The sequence below is a fragment of the Notolepis coatsorum genome, assembly GCF_963971535.1.
Source record: "Notolepis coatsorum genome assembly, chromosome: 1".
Lineage (NCBI taxonomy): Eukaryota > Metazoa > Chordata > Actinopteri > Aulopiformes > Paralepididae > Notolepis > Notolepis coatsorum.
In genome coordinates, this window is record NC_140165.1 from 25,751,024 (window position 1) to 25,763,644 (window position 12,621).

The window sequence follows — 12,621 nt, forward strand, 5'->3', positions numbered from 1 at the left end:
AAAGCAGTAAATGGCATTGTTTTGACCCCTGGTAAGAGTGTATTTATGTGTATGTGTTATTATTTGGCAATTAAAAGGTGAGGTTAGCTTTAAAAAATATAATTTATTCAAATAGAATTTATTTCCAAAATGATAAACAAAATGTGAAACATTAATAACAAAGGGCATGTATGAAAAAGTGCCATACAAATAAAGTTATTATTTTGAGTTTCATATACTATTGAAACAAGGATTTTCTTAGCTTTCTAAAGCCATCACATCATCTTATAGCCAAAATAAACAAGACATGTCACTGAACTGTGTAAAGAAAAGTGTCCCAGTAGCCTTTTTTACTCTACATGCCTATATTAAACATTTAATGTTTTCAGAACTGTGCAAAAAAAAGAAAAAAAAAAGATCAAGTGTCCCATTTCACTTGTTATATTTCCACATTTGTGTTCTTCAGCTTTTTTTTTTTTTTTCATTCAGTGTGATAAATCCAGTCTCTGTTGAGCTTTAACAAGTCCATCAAAGTCAGGTTGCATGTCTGAGGTGGAGATGCGAAGCACAGCTGCCAGATGTTAATCAGTGAGAGAGGATCTGTACCTGGACTTGGTAAACGTCATGACTGAGAATGTCTGTTCACATATAGGTGGATCCAAAGAGAACCAACATCTTCTGAGCATGTCTCCTCATGTTTGAAAAGTTCTCCTCCTTGAGAGCAGAGTAGAACTCTAGCAGTGATGCTGACTTAAAGTGCTCTTTCAGTAGTGAATCAGACTGCAGGTCAATGAGTTCAAGCTGAACATCAGTGGGTGCACTATCAACACTGCAGGTAAAGGGAGAGGAAACCAGCTGCATTTCATCCTCAACCTTTTTGAAATCTTGAAAACGCCTTGAAAATTCATCATGCAGTGCTCCCAACATGGATGAGTACCTGTGCCGGTGATCAGCTGATGGTTTGACTTCTTTCAGGGTTTTCATGTGTTTGAGATTGTTGCTGCCTAGTTGCCTTGAAATTAATTGCAACTTTGTCATGAAGGCTTTCACATGGCTATGCATTTCATGAGCAAAAATGCCCTTGCCCTGCAGTTGTGTGTTCAGTAGGGATGGGTACCGTTCACATTTGAACCGATACGGTACCGGTACCTGTGAATCGATACCGGTACCCAACGGTACTTTTTTTCTGTACTTTAGTCTCTAAAAATGTTATCTACCTACCTCAGTTGTGAAAAAAGAAATCCAAACTTCAAATAACCACACTTTCGACCGTTTTCGGCTTGCCCCGACTGCTTTGTTGTTGAATCAAGTCAAATCCTAGGTAAGCGTATATCGTGCGTGTGAATGTTGACATGAAAAGAAAAAAGTAAAAAAAAAAAAAAAAAAAAAAAAAAAATATTATCATGTAATCTTTCGCGGGCCGGTCAGAATCATCCCGCGGGCCGGATACCGTACAATGCCCAGGTCTGATCTAGATACTAGTTCTCCCAGCATGGTCTACCCTGCTGGGCTGCAGCGAGATACTATTGTCTCAACCAATGACATTTTGATTGACAGTCGATTCTGCCAATTACGTCACACACCGCTTGCACCCGCCTCTGCTGTTACCACCAATCGGCAAGGCGTTTGATTGATTGATTGAAAACTTTATTAACAGATTGCAGAATGGGTACAGTACAGTACAGCTCAATACATACAATTGTTAAGGGGATGCAGACCAGAGAAAGACTTTCGTCTTGTTTACATCAGGGTCCCCCATTTTCAATTCATCGTAACATATATGACATACATGACATACAGATAGACAGAACTGCTACATCTATACATTTATGACATATCAGATTTGCAATTACAGTACTGTTTGTGATACAAAAAGAGTCCAGAAAAAAAAAGTATATACATTTGACGTATAAACTGTACATTGGATTGGGTAGGTGGGGGTGGGGGGGGACTGTACATTGGAGGTGGTTGGGTGGGTGTGGGGGGGGGGGGGGGGGGTTGGGTAGGAGTGGGGGGGGGGGGGGGGTTGGGTAGGAGGGGTGGGTGGGCGACACTACAACTGTACAAACAAAACTATTTACTGTACATTGGAGGGGGTTGTGTTCGGACATTTACAGGGGCCAGTTTCGAGTTGCAGTCTCCCTTAGGTGTTTTTTGAGAGTGTTTTTGAAAGTGGGTAGTGATTCACATTCCTTTACAGCTTTGGGTAGGGCGTTCCACATTGATGTGGCATAATTGCGAAACGTGTTTAGTCCCTTGTTTGAGCCGAATCTGGGTTTAACATGATTTGTGGAGCTCCCTCTGGTGTTGTGATCGTGGTATTCACTGACCTTTGGGAAGTATTTTGACATGTACATGGGTACCTTGGTCGTGTAGTGTATCTTGTAGACCAGGCCCATTGCAAGTTGCTGTCGTCTACTCTAAGCCATCCTAGGTTGTCAAAGTGGGCAGGGGTGAGGTGGGTTCTAGGAGTAAGGTCAAGCAGTAGTCTGACCAGTTTGTTTTGAGATGTTTGTAATTTTGTTTTTAGCGCCTTTGAGGTGCTTTGGTACCATGAGGTGCAAGCATAGTCGTAGTACCCTTGAATGAGTGCTCCTGCCAGAGTCTTCAGGGTATTCTTGTTTACCAGTGAGGAGATCCGGTACAAGAATAGAGTTCGTTGGTTGACTTTTTTTATTACATTGGATGCCATTTTGTCACAGGAAAGATTTGCCTCTAGGATGGAACCCAGGTAGGTAATATCTTCTTTCCTTGTGACAATATTGTCACCCACTGTAACTGAGAAGCCGTCGGTCTTGCTGAGTTCGTTATTTGAACCGAAGAGAATGGACTCTGTTTTGCCCATGTGTAATGATAGTTTGTTATCAGCGAGCCATATGCAGATTTTGCCTAGTTCTGAGCTGAGGGTTTTTTCAACCTGTAACTTGTTCTTGTCAGAGACCAGCAGGGCTGAGTCGTCCGCAAACAGGAACAAGTTGCAGTCACAAGCTGACGACATGTCATTTGCATAAATTAGGAACAGTAGCGGACCTAGTATGCTTCCTTGTGGAACACCACAGCTTACTGTGAGGGGGGGGATAGGGTACCGTTTACCTCCACCATCTGCTCTCTCCCCTCCAGGTAGGATTGCATCCAGCTCACTGATAGACTATCAAAACCAATTGCTTTTAGCTTGTCAATCAGAATGGTGTGATTGACAGTGTCGAAGGCCTTTTGTAGGTCCAGCATGACCATGCCGCAGTATTTGCCCGCGTCCACCTCTTGTTTGATGTGGTCGTTTAAATAGAGAAGGCATGTGTCAGTGGAGTGGGATGTTCTGAAGCCAGATTGGAATTCGTAGATTAGATTTTTTTCCGCAAGGTATTTTTCGACCTGTTCGTATACAATTTTTTCCATGACTTTCGAGATGGAGGTAAGGATAGAAACAGGGCGGTAGTTGCCTGGGTCTAATTTACTGCCTTTTTTGTGCAGAGGGGTCACTCTCGCAATTTTGAAGTCCTTGGGGACGTGTCCCTGTTTTATGGAGTTTATTATGTGTGTGATGACTGGGGTGATGGCGGCTGCTGAGTCTCTGAGGAATTTGGAGGGGATGTTGTCATGGCCAGTGGCCTTGTTAGGTTGGAGGGCGCTCAGTTTTTTGAGTACCTCATCTGTTGTTACCATTTCAAGTTTGAAGTAGTCTTTGTGGACCCCTAGGTTCTTGTAGTATGCTACTATGTGTTCTACCCCATAATGCCCTGAGTGGGAGGGTAGTTTGTTTACCAGTGTTGTGGCTATGTTTGTGAAGAAACTATTTAAGTAATTGGCTACATCCAGCTTTTCTGTGATGAGCGTGTTGTCCGTCTTTATGTTTATGTTTGAGAATCTGGTTTTAAGTTTTTTTACTGCAGCCTAGTTGGTTATTGAGTAATTTCCAAAGTTCACGTGGTTTGTTTTTGTTTTCCTCGGTTTTGTCATTGATGAAATAATATACATTTTTTACTTCTGCTTTTGTCCGCCATTGATTTTGACGCAAGAGGTTTTCTAGAACAACAACACGGCGCGGCCGACGTTTAGCTTTTAGCTCCGCAGGATGACTTAAATGAGGCATAATGATTTTACTGCAACTAATGTTATAATAAAACAAAGCCTTTCTATACATGTGTCTGATTGAAAACGTTAACAGATTGCAGAATGGGTAAAACTCAGGGCTCTGTGAGCAACGGAAGGAACTGAGCTAGTATGAACGCTTGCTACGTTCGGGTAAATAATATGCTGATATTATTGAACGTGTAACACTAACTATATAACGTTAATGCCACAAAACGAATGCCTTGTTAATCATAAGTAGTAACTTTGATGCAGTAGCTTGTGTGTGTGTGGGGGACGGACTGGGGACGGCGTTGTGCAGGTCGCAAGTGAAATTTTATTTGTCTTGACGCTACACAAATTGATGGATATTTATCGGCTACTGCCATCGGCACATTCGAGCTTATCGGCCGATAGGCCGATTGCAGTCAACAAGGCACTTATCGGCCGATACCGATACCCGACCGATACATCGGTGCACCCCTAATTTATATAGCGCTTTTTATCCAAAGCGCTTTACAACTTATGCCTCACATTCACTCACTCGCACATCTGACGGCAGAGGTGCCGACCTGCTCATCGGGAGCTGTTGGGACGTTTCTTGCTCAAGGACACTCAAGGAGCTGGAATCGAACCAGGAAACGTTCTGATTTACAGACGACAGGTCTACCTCCTGAGACACTGTCGGCCCCATAGTCCATCTCTCGGAGGACCCCTGGAGCCAAAACGTCATCATTCTTTACAAACAGTAAAAAGGGTCTATAAAACCTTTACATAAAAAGGTACAATAACTCATTTGTGGGGAAACAGCACCCTCTACTGTATCATTGGTGTAGAACCTCCCTGACTAACATTAGGTCTAAAGCAGGCGTTCTCAAAGTGTGGCCCGTGGGCCAATGGTGGCCCTCAGACAGATTTCCGGCAGCCTGTGATGAGTTAAGGTGTAAATGCACGTTGTGTTATATTTGGTCCAGTTCCAATACAGTTTTAAAACCAACCTACAAGATCACACAGTACTTTGCTTTTAAGGTTTTCGTTGTGGAAGCAAGATGGAGGAACCGGAGTCATCGCTGGGAGGCCCTCAATCCAGCTGGGCCACTCAGTCATCAAGACTTAGATATAATGTTGGGCCCCTCAGTCATCAAGACTTTGAGAACCCTTGGCCTAAAGCTTGGTGACATGACATATATAAAGCTTGGTGACATTAGGTCTAAAGCTTAGTAACATTAGATATAAAGCTTAGTAACATTAGATATAAAGCTTAGTAACATTAGATATAAAGCTTATTAACATTAGATATAAAGCTAGGTAACATTAGATATAAAGCTTAGTAACATTAGATATAAAGCTTAGTAACATTAGATATAAAGCTAGGTAACATTAGATATAAAGCTTGGTAACATTAGATATAAAGCTTGGTGACATTAAGTCTAAAGCTTGGTGACATTAAGTCTAAAGCTTGGTGACATTACCATCTTTGATAACGTTAGCTAGTGTTAGCTAGATTAGCTCATGTTGGCACATGTACCGGTAGCTAACGACAAAAGCAACAGTTGTGTTAGACTCTACACTGTGAGGGTCTTTCTTCCTTACATGTGCCTAATATTAAAATATTAATTAATTATTGTTACACAATGCTATGCCTGGAACCAATATCATGGTGAGATAGTTGTTAGTTAGTTGTTGTTCATGTAATACTTGGAAGCCATTGTGATAGAAAAAATGCTAAATGCTCTGAGAGAGAGCTAGAGTTGAGGCTGGGCTGCTGCCTACTGACGCATGGTTCAAGTGTGTGTGTCAGGGTTTCCGTTGTCCGGTAATTACCGTTTTTTTACCGGGAAAATCTGTTGAAGTCCGACATATTTAAATCTCTCCGGTCATAATGTCCTGTGAAAATAATTCCCTCTAAGCACAATTTGATTATTTGAATTGTATTAAAATAGGCTAAAATTAAATAGCCTATGCGATGAACGAAACAATCATTACATTTGTTTCATTGTTGCTTCACTCTGATAAAGCGCGGCTGGCGCACGCTCGGATTGAATGTTTTTTTTTTTCCTTGCCCAGCCTACGTAAAAAAAAAAAAAAAAAAAAACTTTAACTAGCCTATCACAAGCGACAAATTCTGTTTCTTAATGATTGATTGGCTATTGTGTCATGTGAGCACAGGGCACACAGAGGTAAGCTCATACTAACGTGCGGTGCATCCATTTCAAATAGCGCTCTAGTAGTCTAGCCTCCATCTATAGTATACGAGAGATAACATTGATTGAACGATGAAGCGTCGAAAAATCACAGATTTCGGGTCAAACTCAAAGTTAACCACCACCGCCACTCCAGCGGCAGCCAACGATGAGCTCTCGGAGTCAATTCCAGAATTTCCAATTCAAGCTAGCCCCTCCGCTGCTCCCGCCAACGTTAGCCTCGCCCTCACCCCAGCGGGACCAGCCGACAAAGAGCATCCCCAAGTCAGTGCACCTGCCACGGCTGCTGCTACCGTTGCGAGCCTCACAGACGTCCACTGTTCCAGTGGGGATCTATCAAAGTCGAACCAACCAGACGAGTCGACCCCACTGTTCTCGCAGGTACAAAACGGATACAGGGAGAAGGTATATGTTCTCGCAGGTACAAAACGGATACAGGGAGAAGGTACATGTTCTCGCCGTTGCCAGTGACTTCATCCAGCACAACGAGAGACGGAGGCACTTCTTTGGGAATTAAGACTGGGTGAGTGCTTGACCGCCGTGTCACATTAAAGTAATGCATATTATGATACTATTTGATTGTAACTAAATGTAGGCTATAATCAATAAACAAATGCGTTACGAGCATGTGGCTCGTCCTCTCTGCATAATATGTGGCGACGAGCTAGCAAACGACGCAATGAAGCATGACAACTGTGATCAACTACAGGTTGCTGTGAACATTATGATGCGTGTAGTGTTCCGATACAACGAGGTGAAGCGATGTCGACTCGAGATTCATTTGGGGTGTGACAGCTGCTGCAGGGCGAGCCTGTAGTTTGCTGATGAGAATGGCGGGGCGGGAGCTTGATGCTGGATTAGCGTATCGCTTCGTTGGGAGGCGAGAGATAGTAATTGGATTAGGAAAATCACACAACGTTTAGATTATTTCAGTGAACCCCACATTAAATGTTGCCGTCTCAGTAGTGCCAAATTTCTCATTCTTCGCTTGATATAATTAATACAAATGTCCAATATAACGGAATTCGTTAGCTCATAAAAATGTGATTATAACAGACTGCAGTTTAAATAAACTCTGGTGTGTGTGTGTGTTTCTCTCTGGGCGGTGTGTATTAAGCCAATGTCTTCTGGTTGAGTGATCATGTGGTTTAGTGAGACAGAGAGCTAACTATAGCACCAGGGACAACTGCATGGCAACACAATAGACTGGCAAACTGACACACACACATTGAAGGGCTGTCACTCTTTTATCAGAATCCTCTAAGATAACCCCTCCCCAGCAGGCCCATGCCTTTTTTCCATAATTGCAAGCAATCCCAAAACAAGTATTAGTGTCATTGGTTTGGAGAGAGAGAGAGAGCAAGCGAGAGAGCGAGCGAGAGCGAGAGAGAGACACTCACGGACACTTCACAATTGCAAACGCAGTCATGTGAAAGAACGTCACGATTGATAAGGTGACATCCTTTTATTTGTAATGGTGGATAAGCTCCTGTAGCGAGTTTTGTGCGCCCATACGATTCTATTCGTTTGGAAGAACTCTCGCAGTTCCCGCCTCTGCCGTGTTCAGTCAAAGCCGCGAGGCAGAGAGGAGAGAGACAGAGAAAGAGACGTGCAGAGAGAGCAAGTGCACACTCTTTGTTAAATACTTCACCTCGTAAACATACCCGAAAGAAAATGCGAATCTTGGGAGAAGATTTGTTACTTTTAGCGTGATTCCATTAATCTGAGACACTGGAAAACAGATTAGGACTAACTAGTAACTGCCCTCAGATATTGAAATCGAACACAAATATTACGGTTACAACATTCAACATTTTATGAGCCGCCCCACCAAGGCTACTCTTCCGACTGACCGCCAACCCCTCACCCTCTCTCCCCCAGGGGTGTGTGCGCCGCGCTGAGCAGCACTAATGCATGTAAGGCAGCTGGCCCTGATGGCATCCCCGGCCGTGTGCACAGGAACTGTGCTGAGCAGCTGGCCGAGGTGCTAACTGACATCTTCGATCCGTCACTACTAGCCCAGGCAGCTGGTCCAATGTTCCAAATCCACCTCCATCGTGCCAGTGCTGAAACACTCCTCCCCTGCAGCGAGCCTCCATCGTGCCAGTGCTGAAACACTCCCCTGCAGCGAGCCTCCATCGTGCCAGTGCTGAAACACTCCCCTGCAGCGAGCCTCCATTGTGCCAGTGCTGAAACACTCCTCCCCTGCAGCGAGCCTCCATCGTGCCAGTGCTGAAACACTCCTCTGCAGCGAGCCTCCATTGTGCCAGTGCTGAAACACTCCTCCCCTGCAGCGAGCCTCCATCGTGCCAGTGCTGAAACACTCCTCTGCAGCGAGCCTCCATCGTGCCAGTGCTGAAACACTCCTCCCCTGCAGCGAGCCTCCATCGTGCCAGTGCTGAAACACTCCCCTGCAGCGAGCCTCCATCGTGCCAGTGCTGAAACACTCCTCTGCAGCGAGCCTCCATCGTGCCAGTGCTGAAACACTCCTCTGCAGTGAGCCTCCATCGTGCCAGTGCTGAAACACTCCTCTGCAGCGAGCCTCCATCGTGCCAGTGCTGAAACACTCCTCTGCAGCGAGCCTCAATGACCCACCTCCATCGTGCCAGTGCTGAAACACTCCTCTGCAGTGAGCCTCCATCGTGCCAGTGCTGAAACACTCCCCTGCAGCGAGCCTCCATTGTGCCAGTGCTGAAACACTCCTCCCCTGCAGCGAGCCTCCATCGTGCCAGTGCTGAAACACTCCTCTGCAGCGAGCCTCCATCGTGCCAGTGCTGAAACACTCCCCTGCAGCGAGCCTCCATCGTGCCAGTGCTGAAACACTCCTCTGCAGCGAGCCTCCATCGTGCCAGTGCTGAAACACTCCTCTGCAGCGAGCCTCCATTGTGCCAGTGCTGAAACACTCCTCTGCAGCGAGCCTCCATCGTGCCAGTGCTGAAACACTCCTCTGCAGCGAGCCTCCATCGTGCCAGTGCTGAAACACTCCTCTGCAGCGAGCCTCCATCGTGCCAGTGCTGAAACACTCCCCTGCAGCGAGCCTCCATCGTGCCAGTGCTGAAACACTCCCCTGCAGCGAGCCTCCATCGTGCCAGTGCTGAAACACTCCTCTGCAGCGAGCCTCCATCGTGCCAGTGCTGAAACACTCCTCTGCAGCGAGCCTCCATCGTGCCAGTGCTGAAACACTCCCCTGCAGCGAGCCTCCATTGTGCCAGTGCTGAAACACTCCTCCCCTGCAGCGAGCCTCCATCGTGCCAGTGCTGAAACACTCCTCTGCAGCGAGCCTCCATCGTGCCAGTGCTGAAACACTCCTCTGCAGCGAGCCTCCATTGTGCCAGTGCTGAAACACTCCCCTGCAGCGAGCCTCCATTGTGCCAGTGCTGAAACACTCCTCTGCAGCGAGCCTCCATCGTGCCAGTGCTGAAACACTCCTCTGCAGCGAGCCTCCATCGTGCCTCCATCGTGCCAGTGCTGAAACACTCCTCTGCAGCGAGCCTCCATCGTGCCTCCATCGTGCCAGTGCTGAAACACTCCTCTGCAGCGAGCCTCCATCGTGCCTCCATCGTGCCAGTGCTGAAACACTCCTCTGCAGCGAGCCGCAATGACCCACCTCCATCGTGCCAGTGCTGAAACACTCCCCTGCAGCGAGCCTCCATCGTGCCAGTGCTGAAACACTCCTCTGCAGCGAGCCGCAATGACCCACCTCCATCGTGCCAGTGCTGAAACACTCCCCTGCAGCGAGCCTCCATCGTGCCAGTGCTGAAACACTCCCCTGCAGCGAGCCTCCATCGTGCCAGTGCTGAAACACTCCCCTGCAGCGAGCCTCCATCGTGCCAGTGCTGAAACACTCCTCTGCCACGAGCCTCAATGACTCTCGCCAGGTTGCACTCACCCCCATCATTATGGAGTGCGTCCTGGCTCACCTCAAATCTGGCCTGTCACCCTCACTGGATAAGACACCAATTCACCTGCCGGGAGAACGGGAGCACAGAGGATGCCATCTGCTCAGCACTACATTCCGCCCTCGCCCACCTGGATGAGAACACCCATGTGAGAATGCTGTTCATCGACTTGCGCTCAGCATTCTAAACCTCTAATAATAATAATAATAATAAATTGTATTTGTATTGCACTTTTCGTTCACCCTGTGCAAGTGCTACAGGGTTAAAAGTTAAAAAAAAATAGTATAACAATTAATAATAATTAAATAGAATACAGAATAAAAATAAAATAAAAAATAGAATAGTTAAAAACATAGTATAACCTGAAAATTAAAGACAACAGCACAAGAAAAAAATGTATCACAAGAAAAAAAGACAAAGCTAGCAATCAAAGGCCTTTTGAAATAGATAGGTTTTCAAACTGCTTTAATAAAAGAGTCCAGGCTCTGTGGTGCCCTCAGCTGGATGGGGAGGCTGTTCCACAGGGGTGGTGCAGCCGAGCAGAAGGCTCGGTCACCCATGGTGCAGAGCCGGGTACTGGGGCCCAGAAGGAGCAGGCTACCTGCCGATTTGAGGGTACGGGTGGAGGATTGTGGAGTGATGAGTTCCTGTAGGTAGAGGGGTGCGTGTCCGTTTATGCAGTTATGGGTGAGCAGCAGGATTTTGTAGTTGATCCGGGATGAGACGGGGAGCCAATGTAGTGAGTGGAGGATGGGGGTTATGTGCTCATGTTTACGGACTCTCATCAGGATCCTGACAGCGCTGTTTCGGATGTATTGCAGCTTTTGGATGCTCTTGCCAGGAATCCTGATGAAGAGTCTGTTACAGTAGTCCAGTCTTGAGGAGACAAAGGCATGGACAAGCTTCTCTGCGTCTGACAGGGTTAAAGTGGGACGGAGTTTGGATATATTTTTTAGGTGATAGAATGAGGTCTTGCAGGTCAGGTGGGGGTCAAATCTAACCCCCAGATCTGTGACTGAGGGGGAGAGAGGGATGACCTGGCCGTCAAAGGTGAGATGGGATATGGGTGAAGACTGAACCTGGTGTGGGGTGCCAATGAGAAGTGCCTGGTTTTTTTTGCCATTTAGTTGGAGGAAGTTGCTGTTCATCCATGCCTTTATCTCCTCAAGACAGGTGGTGAGGCATAACAGAGCTGCAGAGGGGTTTGGGCCAGTTTTTATGTAGAGTTGTGCGTCATCGGCATAACAGTGGAAGGACATTGCATGTAGGGGGAGCATGTAGGTGATGAATAGGATGGGACCAAGAACCGACCCCTGCGGACCACCACAGGTGACAGGGAGCAGCCTGGACTTGTATCCTCCCAGTGAAACATATTCAGTCCTGCCTAAGAGGTAGGACTAGAACCACTGCAGTGCATGGTCCGACAGTCCAACAGTGTTTGAGGCTGATGGCAACTTTTGGGATATGGCCAGTTTGAAGGGAGAGGTTAACAGCCTGGGTGTTGGTTGGCCTGATGCTGGGGATGTAGGACTTGAGCAGGGCAGTTGGAATGGGATCCAGGTGGATTTAATTCCTCAAGTTATTTCAATGTGGCTCTGCTGAATCTCAGTGAAACATGGGAGAGATGGTAAGCTCTGAGGTGACGGGTTAGAGGCAGGGGGAAACAGAGAGGAAGAGCTGGGCATCAGAGAGCGGATGTTGTTTACTTTAGATCTGAAGAAATCTATGAAGTTATTACATCGCTCTTCTGTAGCTTCAGTGGATGAGGATGGTTGTGGCTTCAGTAGGTGATTTATGGTGGAAAAAAGCTGCTTAGAGTTGCCAGTGTTTTTATTGATGAGGTTAGAGTAGAAGTTTGACCGAGCATCTTTCAGGGACTTGCAGTACGCCTTTTGATGGTCACGGAAAGCCAGCTTGTGGACAGTGAGTCCAGAGTGTCTGAGTCAATGTTCCAGGGCACGGCCAGCTCTTTTCATTTTCCGCAGTTCCTGTGTGAACCAGGGGGCGGAGCGTTCAAAATTGACCTCACATGTCTTGACAGGGGCATGAAGGTCAAAAACACTCCTCAGGGATGAGTTGTAGTGCTCCACTAGTTCATCCATTGTTGCAGAGGCTGGGCAGGTGATGCGTTGGAGGTCTGTGGTCATGGTGGCTGGGTCAATGGATTTCCAATTTCGGAAGGACATTTGACGTTTTTGTCTAGTAGAGGGCAGCATCGATGTCAAGGTCATTGAGACCACCTTATGGTCGGACACACCGAGGTCATAGACCTCTAGGCTATTTAAGGGGGCTGATGTAATGACCAGATCTAGGGTGTGGCCCGTGTTGTGCGTGGGAACCTCAACATGCTGCTGCAGACCCAAGACATTTAAGCAGACTCAGAAACTCTGTTGCAAGGTGACAGGAGGGGTTGTCAACATGGATATTTAAATCACCAATGATGACAATATTGGTTGACATAGTGGAGAGTG

The 12,621-nt window shown here is 46.6% G+C and overlaps 1 protein-coding gene across 1 annotated transcript in view; it reads right to left on the bottom strand.

The window, feature by feature from the left end:
* Positions 1-12,621, bottom strand: part of trak2 (trafficking protein, kinesin binding 2) — a 77,889-nt gene that overhangs the window by 54,257 nt on the left and 11,011 nt on the right. The gene's annotated exons all lie outside the window — the stretch shown is intronic.